The 14634-nt window shown below is 44.4% G+C and overlaps 1 protein-coding gene across 4 annotated transcripts in view; it reads right to left on the bottom strand.

Moving 5' to 3' along the window:
• Window positions 1-14634, bottom strand: part of LCMT1 (leucine carboxyl methyltransferase 1) — a 55567-nt gene that overhangs the window by 39596 nt on the left and 1337 nt on the right. The window lies entirely within an intron of this gene.

The raw sequence follows: 14634 nt of genomic DNA on the forward strand, positions 1-14634 counted from the left end.
TCTTAGTTTTCTGCTTATGAAAAAGCTGTTTAGACTTATTTGAAAAGAATGAAAGGCTTCAGATGATTGCTAAGAGTTGGTTAAATCCTCCCTTTCAGTTGGTTTAAGTCTTTTTCCCTTTCGACATGATTGATAAGAGTTGGTTAAGCCTTCACTTTCCACACAACATTGACCTTCATGCTGCCAAGGGCAATAGCAAGGCTGCCTTTCTCAAGAGATGGCTATCATCGCCTCTGAGATTTTTTCCCATGCTCTGGAGCCACGAGATGTAGGCTGTGTTACTGAGTCTTTCTTGATCTCATCAGAAGGTATGGATGGATGGTTCTTGAATAGCAATCAGGATTTGTGCTCCTTCTTCAAATGGCCCACAAATGGTATGTGGACTGAACCAGCCAGGGGCTGCAGGTGCAGTTGTCCAGCCACACCACAAGGGAAGACTGACCACATCCACATGGAAAGGTAATGGCAACTCTAACACGATGTGCCAGTGACTGCAGGACACAAAAAGAATGAATTAGGGGCGCCTGGGTGGCATAGACTGTTGGCCCACCAACTCTTGGTTGTGGCTCAGGTTGTGACCTCAGAGTCTTAACACTCCACACTGGGCACGGAGCCTGCTAAATGACTTCTTCCCTTCCCTCCCTACAGGTTCTCTCTCTCTCTCTTAGAAAGTTTTAATAAATAAATAAATAAATCCAAAAGAACCCAAAATCTCAGATTTATAAAGACCTTTCTCAGTCTTCACTGAATCAACTACTGCTTTTAAAATGTTCATGTCGTTCACAAACCACGTGCTCCATTTAACATTCCTTTAAGTCAACTCACTCTCTGCGTAGTATTTTCTTCTAACACACCCTGTAATAAATACCTTCTAAAACATAAAACATCTATCTGGGTGCCACCTAAAGTCATCTCACATTCCTCCCGTGGGAAGCACTGATCCGCTCCAGCCACCTGTCCATTCAAGCAGTGCTGCCTGACGTTCCCCTATTGGCAGGACTGTCCTGCCCTCCGCCGGTGTTTCTTCATCTGAGGGAAGAAGAAGGGGCCCTCATTGCTGTCTCAGACAGTGAGGGTCGAGGCGGGGGCTCCTTCATTTCACTTCTACTCAGCACTCATGAGTGCTGGCTGCAACGCAGGCATTATTCCACATGCTGGACAAATAGGAACACGTACCACCCTCAGAAGCCCCCTATGTGGAAGGCACCGCTTTAGAGACAGAGGTCAAGGTCGTTTCCTCAAGCTGTGCAACCTTGGATGAAACTTAATTCTATTGCCTTTCAAACCAATTTACCCACTTGGACTGTGATCCCTCCCCCAACACTTCAGTTGCTGAAATGATGTCTGTGTGTATGCATGTGTGTACATGTGTATTTATAAGCAATGTATGTACATAAACATGTACTTACAGTATTTATACCTGCAACTACAAATATAAATCCAATAGTCTTAGCATCAGTTTTCAAGTTTGGAATTTTACTGCAAGCTGCATACTGGCCTTTAAGATATTGCTTTACCTCTCATTTTTATTTTTATCTTTGTTCTTTTGCATGGACTAGTCTCAGTTTTTGGTTTCTATTTTCCATTGGTTTTATTCTTGGTTATAAATGGGAGGCAGGAAGCAAAGTCTTAAGGGCAGTAGACTTTGCACCTGCACAGACTTTAAGTCTGTTTCCCTTCTTATGAGCTCTGTTGCTTTCCTCAGCAGATCCGCAAGGCCTTAAGTGTTTAATCATATAAGGAAAACAAAACAAAACAAAACAAACCCCATGAAAAACAGGGGCGCCTGTGTGGCTCAGGCATTTAAGTGTGACTCTTGATTCGGCTCAGGTCATGATCTCAGGGTTGTGAGACAGAGCCTCGCATTCAGGGACCACACTCAGAGCAGAGTCTGCTTCCTCCTCTCCTTCTGCCCTCCCCTCCCCTCGCACTCACTCTCTTAAATAAATAAATAAATAAAATATTTTAAAAACCAAAAAACAACGGTGGGCCTCAATTAACTAAGACCCATAAGCTATCATCTCCTCTCAAAGAAAGCTACTGGTACTGTCTTCCAGCTTCACCTAATAGCCAACTACTTCACAAGGATTAATAGGATCTAAGATCGACTTTCTCTGTGCGAGGAGACCCTGAATAGTCTGGGCAAGACTTCAACTGAAAAGGAATCAACATTTACGACAGAGTGAATAAGAAGGAGAAGCCAATCAGAGACTTCCCGTGGTACAGTGTCGCATATCTGACTTAAACAAACAATTTAAAAAAAAGTTAGCATAGATAGAATAATGGGATGCCACGGATATGAATAATGCCAACATACTTCAGAAAAAATTAAACATATAAGAACATGTATTCTGAATATATTCTCCCAGTCTGTCTTGCTTGTTAATTTTCTTAGTGTATCTATTTTTCTGTTGTAATTAGTGTTTCTGGTGTTCTGTATATGAAAGATTTACCTACCTCAAGGTTGTCAAGATATTCTCCCATGTTTTCATACAAATGTCTTCTGGTTCTAGCTTTTTTTTCTTTTTAAATATTTATTTGAGAGGGGGAGAGAGCGCACACAGGGGGAGCGGTACAGGGAAAGAATCTCAAGCAGACACCCTGCTGAACATGGAGCCCAACACAGGCCATGACACTGGCCTTGATCTCATGACCCTGATATCACGACCTGAGTCCAAAATCAAGAGTTGGACTCTTAAGAGTCTGGGTCACCCAGCTGCCCTGGTTTTAATTTTTATAATTAGGTTTATAATCTATCCCAAATTAAGGTGTGTGCTCAGAATCAGGGAGGGGTCAAGGTCCATATTGTTTCTGCCTGAATATCGTGCAGAATTATTCATTAAAAAGACTTCCCTTTCCCCCACTTAACTGACTTAACACTCTGAGCAAAAATCAATTGACAATACTTGTTGTGCTTGCTCTATTTTGGACTCTATTCTGTTTCACTGATCCAACTTTATGTCAAAGACTTTGATTACTGTGACTTTACTATCAGTCTTAAAATTCAGCAAGAATAAGCAGTGTAACTTCTTCAACTATGTTCTTTTTTGGAGAATTTTTTGGCTATTCCATACCCTTTGCCTTTCCATACACATTTCAGAATCAACTTCTTCATTTCTTCTAAGAAAAAAAAAGGGCCAAGATTTTGACTGGGATTGCACTGTTTGCAAGAATCAAGCTGTGAAAAACAGAAATCTCGACAACATCAAATCCTCTGATGCATGAACAAAGCTTATCTCCCAATTATTTTGGTCTTCGTGAATTCCTCTCAACAATGTTTTATACTTTTCTGTATAAAGGTGTTTCTTGTCTTCCATGAGATTCATTCCTAGCTAGTTTCCTTATTTTTTGTTTTTTGTTTTGTATGCAGGCTCCACACCCAGCATGGAGCCCAAAAAAGGGCTTGAACTTATGACCTTGAGTTCCACACCTGAGATGAAATCAAAACTCAGGTATGCTTCCACAACTGAGCCATCCAGTCACGCCAACCAGTTTGTCTTAGATGCTACTGTAAAATATTTAAAATTTTCATTTTCCTATCCATATAGATTTACAATGCATCTACCTGACAAAGAATTCCTATCCAGAATATATAACAAACTCCAGTAAGTCAAAACCAAAAACATTAACAACAAAAATGGCCAAAAGACATGAACAGTTCACAAGAGATGTGGGAATACCCAATAAACACATTAAAAGGCACCTAAGATCATTCATGACCACACTATTTCATCCTCACAGACAACACAGAATGTTAACAAAGATGCTGAGCAACTGGAGTGTTACTACATTGCTGGTGGGAAGTGTAAACTGATCAACCACTTTGGAAACTAGGCTAGTACTTCAATATGTCCCCACCCTGTGACTAAGCAATCCCACTAACAATTCCTTTTTCTTTTTTAAAAGATTTTTATTTATTTATTTATTTATTTGACAGAGAGAGAGAGATCACAATTAGGCAGAGAGGCAGGCAGGGGGTGGGGAGCAGACTCCCTGCTGAGGACAGAGCCCCATGCGGGGCTCAATTCCAGGACCCTGAGATCATGACCTGAGCTGAAGGCAGAGGCTTAACCTAACACTGAGCCACCCAGGCGCCCCACCCCACTAACAATTTCAAGAGAAATTTAAAACTTCCGTAAGAATGCTTATTGTAGCCTATTCACAATGACCAAAAACTTGGATACAACGAAATGTCTAATCATCAGATGAACAGATGAACAAATCGTGGTATACGCACACTACATACAAAGGAGGAAACTATACTGACGAAGACTCCTTCCTTGACCAAATTCTAGCCAGACTGCTCTGAGCCCTCTTCTCAAACCTGGCTTATCATATACAAACTCAAACATTAAACATAGTTTCTAACAGCTCCAGGTCCCACCCTGCAACACCAATCCCCCTTAGTGCCTGCCTGAGGAAGCTCAAGGCATCTACTCTTTGTTCAATCAACACTGAAAAGTCAGGCCCTTGTCTCCCAGTGAGAAAATACAAGTGGTTTCATATGGACCAATACCTATTCTACTTTTTGTGATGTGTTACTTCTCTGACATTATTTGTCCCTGGCCTTACTTCTTCATTCTCTCCTTGAAATGCCTTCTTACAAATCGAGGTGGAGTTTCATTCATGTGGGACTCTTTTCCTGATTGCTACAGTTATTACTGATTAAAATCTGTCCTCTCCACTTTAACCAGGATCAGGCTTTCTTTATCTTTGGTAAGTGCACACAACATGGATAAATCTCAAAGAACCCGCTGAGTGAAAGAAGACAAAGGAATTACACATGGCAAGATTCCATTCACACGTTGTTCAGGACCGGGCAAATTTAACCTACCACAGATCCTGAAATCAGAAAATGACCAGCAGCAGTAAGGAGACTAAATACAAAGAGATACGAGGGTAACTTCTGGAGCTTCAGATCCACTTTATGTCTTGTCTTTGGGGCTGGGACACAGATACACAGTTGACCCTTCAACAACATGGTGGTTAGGGGTACCCATTCCCGTGCAGTCAAAAATCTGCATGTAAATTCCATCTCTCCCAAAATTTCACTACTACTTGCCTACTGTTGAGCAGAAGCACTACTGGTAATAGAAACAGTTGATTAAAGGTATTTTGTACGGTATACGTATTACACATTATATTCCCTCACTAAAGTATGCTAAAGAAAATACTCAGAAAATCATGAAGAAAATACATTTGCATTACTGTACTATATATACCAGAAAATCTGAGCTGAGATCAATACTCACACGCATATACGTGGACTCATGCAATTCAAATCCATGTTGTTCAAGAGCCAACTGTGTACATTTCTTAAAGCTCATCAAACTGAACACTGAAGACTGAGCATTTCCTTTTATGCATTATCTCCTCTCCCCTGCTCTCACCTCCAGTCTCTTTCTTCCTTCCCCTCCCCTTCTGTCTCTTAGAATACCTGGGGAAATTTTTCTTTTCTTTTCTTTTTTTTCTCTTAAGAAGGCTATGTGCCCACATGGAAAGTAACATGGGATTTGAACTCCCCCTGAGATTCTGACCTAAGCTGAGATCAAGACTCACATGCTCAACCTGACTATGTCACCCAGGCACTCCTACATAGGGAAATTCTAAAGGAGAAAAAAAAAAAAAAGATGAGAGATGTGGCTGACCCTCGAAGTTCCCCTTTCAATATCCACCTACCTGTACTTCCTGAGTAAGAGCAACTCAACTTGTATGAGGTACCCATCTGTCCTGTGAGAAAGTCTCCCCTCCCACATGTTCCTGCAGCTAGGAGTGAGGCCACATGCCTAGTTCTGGCCAATGACATGTATGTTGAAGTTTACATGATAGGGTTCCCTGAAAAGCTATTGCTCTTACAGAATTAGACAAGTGCCTTTTGTCAATGTCCCTTTCTTTTCTTCCTTCTTACAGTACAGTGGCTCAAATGAACTGAGAAAACAGTTCCCTGGCACAAACCTATTCTTAGTCTGAGAAGCAAGCTATGGGACCTCTCAATGAATTCACAACTAAGTTATACCGCAAGTCAAAAGGTTTAGCTATCAAAATGAAAAAAGCAAGTCCAACTGGAAGTGAAGAAAAATATACACATGGCTGTGCTAAAATATATGTAAGAATTTGGTATCTAAGTGATGTTTCAAAGCCATGGAGGTTATAGACCATCACTAGATGGTGTACAGACAAAAACAGCTACTTTATATCATGCAAAATAATAAGGATAAAAGGGTCCAAGAAATAGAAGCCAAAACCATAAAAGTGCCAAAAAAATGTAGTAATGGTTGAAAAAGGTCTTTTAAAGCATCATCTAAAAGCCACAAACCATGAAGTTAAACTTTCAGATTTGGCAATATAAACATTCAGAATGAAAGGTAACATGATAGTGATCCGAAGGGGCATGTACACCCGAATGTTTATAGCAGCAATGTCCACAATAGCCAAACTATGGAAAGAACACAGATGTCCATCAACAGATGAATGGATAAGGAAGATGTGGTGTATATATATATATATATATATACACACACACAATGGAATACTATGCAGCCATCAAAAGAAATGAAATCTTGCCATTTGCGATGACATGGATGGAACTAGAGGGTACTATGCTTAGCAAAATAAGTCAATCGGAGAAAGACATCATATGATCTCCCTGATATGAGGAAGTCAAGAAGTAACATGTGGGGTTTGGGGAGTAGGAAAAGAATAAATGAAACAAGATGGGATCGGGAGGGAGACAAACCATAAGTGACTCTTAATCTCACAAAACAAACTGAGGGTTGCTGGGGGGGAGCAGGGTGGGGTTATGGACACTGGGGAGGGTATGTGCTACGGTGAGTGCTGTGAAGTGTGTAAACCTGACAATTCACAGACCTGTACCCCTGGGGCTAATAGTACATTATATGTTAATTAAAAAGAAATGTATCATGAAATGTTTGGTGCAAGCGAAACTCAAAGACAAGAAACAGTTTGGAACAAAATATTGTAGCAAGTACAGAGGCAAAGGACCACCATCCTACATATACAAAGTTCTTACAAATCAATAAAAGGAGCACCTGGGTGGCTCAGCCTTTGGCTCAGGTCATGATCCCAGGGTCCTGGGATTCAGCCTTACTTTGGGCTCCCTGCTCTGGGGAAGCCTGCTTCTCTCTCTCCCTCTGCCTGTCACTCTGCCTACTTGTCCTCTCTCTCTCTCTCTCTCTCTCTCTCAGCACTCCCCTTGCTTGTGTCCATGTGCTCTCTCTCTCTGTCAAATAAATAAATAAAATCTTCAGGAAAAAACAAACAAACAAACAAACAAAAAGTCAATAATAAAGATATAAATAACAAAAAAGACAACCCAGTGAGAAAACGCTAAGGACAGAGCGTTCATATAAAACCTGTCAGTGACAGTGACCAACTGAAAATACTCAGTCTTCCTACTGATTATAAAATATAAACTTAAGGGGCACCTAGGTGGCTCAACAGGGTGAGCATCTGACTTTGGCTCAGGTCATGGTCTCAGGGTTGTGGGATCTGGCCCTACACAGGCTCTGTACTCAGCAGGGACAGATTCTCTTTCTTCCTCTCCTTCTGCCCCTTCCCCATTCTCTCTCTCTCTCAAAATAATGAAATCTTTTTCTACCTGTCAGCTGACAATTTAAGAGACTAAGGTGATTCTGGGAGAACATCTCCTTTACCATGGGTGAGAACAGAAACTGATGTAACCTTTTGAGGACGATTTTGTAGAAGCTTCCTCCCTGAAATCCATCTCACTGGGAAATTCAAACACACATGCAAAAATGTTCATCACCACCCGAACAGCCACCCAAATGATGAACAGAAATATCATCACATAAGTACAAACACACTGTGGAATACCACTCAGCCAATTAAAAAAAAAAAAAAAAAAAGGGAAGCAAGAACTTATATGCCCAATTTATTTAAATTAGGTTACTGGGTGGGGGAAATGTATTCACTTTTGTCATTGAGAAAGTTAATCCTGAAGGGGCACCTTGCTGGCTAGTTGGAAGAGCAGGTGATTTCTCAAGTGGGGGTTTGGGGACAGAGATTCTTTAAAAATAAAATCTTTTAAAAAATTAACTGTAAGAGGAAAGTAATTAGTATTCTAGATGTGAAACCATTGTTTTTCATGATTTTTTTTCCCAAAATTTAATTAATTACCTTTTGGAAAAAATGGGGGGAAGGTGGCAAAAATCCAGAAAAGCCAAGATTTATTCCATTTTCTTGATGGGCAAGTTTGGCAGCTAATTTACGCTCACCAGAATATCCTCATTCTATAGTGACATGTCTTCTCTGGGGAGGGAAAGCAGCAGCCCCCACTTTCAGAATGTGTCAGGTCAAAATCTCAACCCTGCTCTCTGGGGTGAGCTGTGTAGATGTCAACACTGTGCTGGGAAGGAAGGCCTTGGCCTCTGGAAAATGCTGCCTCTGCCAAGACGTGATCCTGTGACCCACTTGCACATCAACAGTGACATTTTTCAATGTGGTTGACAGCAGATTAACTGCTGGAATTTTCACAACAGAATTTCAGTCTTACAGCCCCTGGTCAGCATTTGAAAACACACAGACCGCTAAAGACTAGTGAAACAGAACATGGCAATTTGGAGACCTCATCAGGAAACAGAATCTTCAGCATCTACATTCAGTTCCTCGTCACTCTGCTGGCTGAGAAGTACTTACTGGGGTCTACAGGGCATGAGGCACTGAGACACACCTGGTCCCTCCGGGCACCATTATTCCCACAGGGTAGATAATCATTAAACAAGATGTCTGCGTTGCAGTGGGACTGACTGCCACATGCACAGAGAAGAGATAGTGGGCTGAACCATGTCTGCGGGTATCAGGGGCCTCCGGAGGGAGCCATATCTGACATGAACCAGAAGAGCCAGAGGCTGGGCACCTTCTTGACTCATGGGCCTCACCCACATCCAATCTGTCAGCACATCCCATCAGCTCCTCCTCAACATGTAGCCAGACTCGGGTCGATTAGCAGCACTTCCACCCCTACCACCCTGATCCAATCCGACAGCATCTCTTCTTTTGGAATATTCCAGCAGCCTCCTAAGTGACCTTCCTGCTTCCACCCCCACTGTTCTCAACAGAGAAGCTGAAGTGATCCCAATAAAACCCAAGTCAGGTCACTTCATTCTTCGCTTCAAAGTCCCCCCATCAGTGGCTCCCCCCCCCAGGTCCCTAACATCTCCTTCTCCCTCGCTCTGGCCTTGTCATTCCCAGAACAAGTCAGCCCAGCTCTCTCCACGGAGGCCTTCCTACTCCCCCCCTCCCTCTGCCAGGGACACTGTGCCCACAGACATGCACAGGGCTCATTCCCTCACCTCCTGCAAGACTCTCCCCACCTTTTCCTCAGGGAGCCTTCCCTGGCCATCCCAGCTCAGATGACAGCCCCTTCCAACCATCCTACAGCATCCAGCACCCCTGAAACACCAGATTCATTGCTTCTCTGTTTCTTGGCTGCTTCTCTCCCCAGAAGAAAGACTCGCTAACTGCTCCACCCCAGTCTGTTTGGGTCCCATCCAGAACTGCAGGAGAACCATGCCTCTGGCCAACTGAGCAGGCATTCAACAATGTGGAGTCACTGCATTCATCTGAGGGGAGATGAGAGCTCATGAGGGTTGGGGAGAACCTAGGAGGAAGCAAGACTGAAGACGGAGGACGGAGCAGCCGTGCAGACAAAGAAGGAACGTTTGCGTCCCCCTCCAATGGCAACAAGAAGCCATGACCCTAGGCAGGGTAAGAATGCATGGGGCTTCCACAAATCTCTGGAATCCGGAGGAGATGTCCTTGGGGGAGGTAGGAGCACCAGGAAGCTCACCGATCACACTAGCACCATGGCTCAGACCACAAATGGCCATTAATCAGGCTGAGAGGGCAGAAGGAGAGGTGGAGAAAAGGAGGTAGATTCCAGAAATATTTCGCAGATAAAATCACAGGTCTGCGTGAACGATCACAGAAGAGGGAAAGGAAGTAAAAGCAGAGTGCTAAGGTAACTCTTCCCTTTTGCACGTGGGAGAAGAAGGACACAGTGGTTCCATTCACAGAGTTCGGAGGGGGTGGTGGTGAAAGGGATCTCGAGAATAATTTTGGAAAGACTGGATTTGGGATAACTCTGAGACATCCAAATGCAGATCACCAGTCCGCAGCAGGAGACCCAGGGTACCGTGGGAGGATCACGAAAAGCAAAGAGAGTCACACCACACAGTGCAGATTCCACCTTGGAGCCAATGGGGAATCAAAAGCTTTCCAGTAACACAGTAACAAAAGAAGATGTGGGATTCCAAAAAGATTACCCTCGCCAGAGCAGGAGCATGTGGTTGGGAGAGGGAGCTGGACGAGAAGCAGGTAGGACGAGGAGGACATGTTACAACAGAGCAGGCAGGAGAAGGGACCTGAGCAAGGGGTGTGGCCACATGGAAGGAAAAGGGAACAGACTTGCCCTTTGTCACCAGTGTGGCTCCCACACGGCTCCTGGGGGATGGTCGAAAACCCAGAGCATGTCACCTCCCCAACTTGGAACCCCTCAGTCCTCCCGCATTTCACTCTCTGACAGCCTCTCTGGAACACTCTCTTGCTACCCGCTCCCTGACAAAACGTCAAGTGCCGCTGACACAGCCCTGGGCTTCAGTGTCCAGGCTAGTTTCCCCTGTCTGGCAAACACCTGTTTGTCTTGTGAAGACTTCCCTCCTCCACTGGGCAAGAAGGAAGAGCAGTGCTGACATCGAGGAGGTGGGCTGGCACCATGAGCAAGGCTGCACGGCTGGTAGGAGTCGGCCCGGCACGTACAGAGAGGCCACGTGCTTCTACTGTTTGACACAAAGGACCTTGCAGAACAGCAACACGAGGTGACCTGGCTGTGGTGAAGAAGGGAGAAAAATAGGCCCACTTCCTCTCTTGTCCAAACACACAAAACCAGGTTGTTGTGCCCACCACAAAACACCAATCATCCCCTTTCCCGGCTCATACTAGTGAGCGCCTTCCATCTGAATGACACTGTTCATCATGCTACTCACACCTCCTTCTAGAAAAGACTGATAGAGCTAGCTAATCCCAGAACTATCTCGCCTCCTGTCAGCCTTCAGTCCAGAGCACAGCCCTGCTTCCTTGAACACTCCCAAAAACATCCGCCCAAAGCCCAAATCCAGTACGTTTCTTTCAAACACCCATTTCTCACTGATCAGCGCCACAGTTCCCAATATGTGGGCTCTCCCCCACAATGAGTAACGAACCCACTGTGCTTAAGGACAGGTGTGCTCCCAGTGACCTCTGGGGAGGATGCTGACCACTGTCACAAGAGGAAAGGACAGTTCCCTTTCTTGGATGGATGCTCACGGAGTTCCAATCTGAAGGTTCCCATCTTCTCTGTGAAGCACTACCCATCCCAATGCCCATGCTACACAGAGAATGAAAGACGAGGGCGGCGTCAATCACAGGGTTGAGGAGGGTGGGAAAAGTCTGCTGGAAGGATTCTGGAGAGTGGGAAAGGGAGCTGCCCGGAGAACCACAGAATGAGGGAGCTCCATGAGGGCACGTAAGGCTGGTTTGCAAGAACTCAGTCATTCCGAGCTTCCCTGCTGTGTGATTCCCACCATCAGGATTCGAGGTGAACATGGATGCTTTGGTTTACCCAGGGTTTGGGGTTTACTCGGACGAAAGACAAGGGTGGTAGAAGCATTGCCAGGACAACCGTTGAATCATGGGCTGGGAACGTCAAGCTCAGCTGAGAGATGAGCGCCTTGAGGGAGAATAAAGGACAGAAAAATTCAAGGAGGTCCTCGGGAAGAGCACGCAGATAGCAGAGCAGAAATGATAGAAGGAACACGCTGGAAAGAAGAGATCAGGGCTGAAAGGAGCAGCACTGCTCACGTGCGAGGTGGTGCAGCACCAGGGTGGAAATCCAGGGCACCACGCTGGGAGTGGTGGCAGAAGTGATCACGCCAAAGTAGGCATTTGAGAAAATGATTTTGAGAAAATGATTTTGAGAAAATGAGTGCCCTGTGTGGAAGCTGGGTCCTCCATGAGCACACGGAGGCCACCGAGGCCTGTATCAGGAGTGGAAGACTGTGGGCCCAGCACCCAAGTCTTCCATGAATTAGTTTAATAACTGCAGGTGGTCGGGAGAAAACAGTAATGATGAGGAGGCCAGAGTGCTCTCCCTGGGAACCACAGATCTCAAAGAAATGGCATGGGAGCCAAGAAGGAGGAGGACACCAATCTTGAACCCCCCAGACCTGAACAATGCAGGGTATGAGAATACAGAGAACACCCTATGGGTCATCAAGAATGGATGCCCCCCCCCCCCGAGGGATCGTAGCACAGAGTAGGATGAAATGGCTACGGAGAGGTTGAGGAAACAGAGGTGGCTGGTGATTATGGACTTCTAATTTCCCAGGACACGGGGAGGGGTTGGGAGTGGGGGTCACAGGAAAAAAAAAAAAAAAAAAAAAAAAAAGAGGGAATAGCCTTAGGGGAAGAGCAGGATGGGGAAGATAAGGAGAGGAGAGATGAGGAAAATGTAATGGAATTATTAGAATAGAATACCATATAAGCCCAATATGTCCAAGGAGAAGTGTTCTAACTGTAGAATGGTAGGAATGAGAGCACTAGTTCATCATGAAGGTGACATGGTGCCGACACTAACTACCCGTCTTGTGCACCTGCTGTGTGCCAGGCACTGCGGGGAGCCCCTCACATTTCATCTTCCCAGCGGCCATCTCAGACAGTTCACTGTTGGTCCCAGGAGGGCTCTGTACTGAAGGAGGAAACACACCAAACCTGCAGCACCTTAGGTCTCCTGGGAGGCTAACTGGCTTTCTTAACATTATTTTAGGGATTTTTCACCATAATCTATTGAGGCAGGAACCAGTGTGATCCACAGCGAGGACAGAGTCGGTAACTTCATCCCAATGATATTCAGATGGAGGGAAGTCAAGGGGCGCACAGATGGCCCAGTTGCTTGAGCATCTGACTGTTCATTTTGGCTCAGGTCATGATCTGAGGGTCACAAGATCAAGCCCCATGTTGGGCTCCACACTCAGTGTGGATTTTCCCTGAGAGTCTTTCCCCCTCCCTCTAACCATCCCCTGTCACATGCATGACGTCAATCTCTTAAAAAAAGAATTCAATCAGAAAAAAAATGGAGGGAAATCAAAAGTAGTCATAATAATTTGTGGAAGGCTTCACTTGTGCTAGATCCTGTGCAACTGCCATGGATCTATTTCTCATTTAGTCCTTACATCCCAAAGGCTAGTTACCATTCTTAGCCCCACTCCAAAGAGAGGACTGGGGCAGAAAGGGATTTGTCCATGATTCTTGCAAGGAATCCCTGTGTTATCAATAACATGACTCTGACAAGGTTTAAGCATTTAACGCACCACAGTGAAGATGCAGATCACAAAATCATGGAACTTGAAGGACAGAGGCCTGCAAAATGGTTTCAAACGTTAACTTGTGGATTTTCCCAATCTTCTTGCATGTGGTTCCAATGAAGGAAAGCCCAGTGCCAAAAAAGCTGTCATGAAATGCATCCACATGGCAAACATACCTGGTCTTTACAGCCCGGGACCTATCCCAGAAGATTCTGACTCAGTGAGTCTACAGGAGGATCTAAGAATCCTCCTCTTTTTTCTTTAAAAAGCCCCAGAGGCTCTGCTGATGTGCCCTTTGGCCTGGGTACGAGTACCTTAGAGTCTCTGCGATTCCAAACCCAAACTTCCCCTACAATGTGTAGCTGTCTGCAGACACAGGGGGGCATTGGAAACTGAGGTAGAGAGGAACAGAGAAATTATAAAAACTTTCCCACAGAGAGTCCCGAATAGGCAAGCTCTACTTAACACTACTTCTCTCTCCTTTTGCTGTATCTGAGTTACTCCACAGTTGATTTACGTTCTTTAAAGTAAGCAAGTTTGCACAAAGTGTTACCAACAATTAAATAAATCAATATCAACAACTTCTCAAGAAACATACTTGTAATATGCTACTGAAAACTATTTTCTTTCTCTCTGATCATTTCAGTGGCACATCAGATTCCCTTAGCAAATAACAGTCATTACAAATAACAGATTCCCTTAGCAAATCAACAAAATTGTTGATTTCAACAATTTTGATGTGTTGAATCAAATTACATCTGATTCAACAGTGCCACACATGTCGTCAACAGCACCTATGAACTGGAGAAGAAATGAAGTTGGGTAGAAGCCATTTCAGTTCAAAAATACACCACAGACAACCTAAAGTCTTCAGTACTTATGTATGTATTTATTTATTGAATCAAACACCAGTAACATCTACTACACGACAGACATGGCTCTAAGTCTTTTATTAATGTTAAATATCATTTCATCTTTACAATCAGCTATGAAGTGGGCTTATTATCATCCCCATTTCATAGATCAGGAAACTGAGATGAAGAGTGCTTTAGTCACACAGCTCCTAAGTGGCAGCGCGACGATCAGCTTGGCTCTGGACTCCACGTTTTAAATCACTATCCTTAGTCTCCAGGCACCTACAAAACCTGCAAGTCTGAACACCAAACCTTGGTTTTCCCAACCCTACAATCCCCACCTGGCCCCAATTCCAAGAACATTCCCTCAGTTCCTTTAACAGTGCACACTCCTTCCTGCC

Source organism: Mustela lutreola, chromosome 17 (assembly GCF_030435805.1).
Source record: "Mustela lutreola isolate mMusLut2 chromosome 17, mMusLut2.pri, whole genome shotgun sequence".
NCBI classification, from domain to species: domain Eukaryota; kingdom Metazoa; phylum Chordata; class Mammalia; order Carnivora; family Mustelidae; genus Mustela; species Mustela lutreola.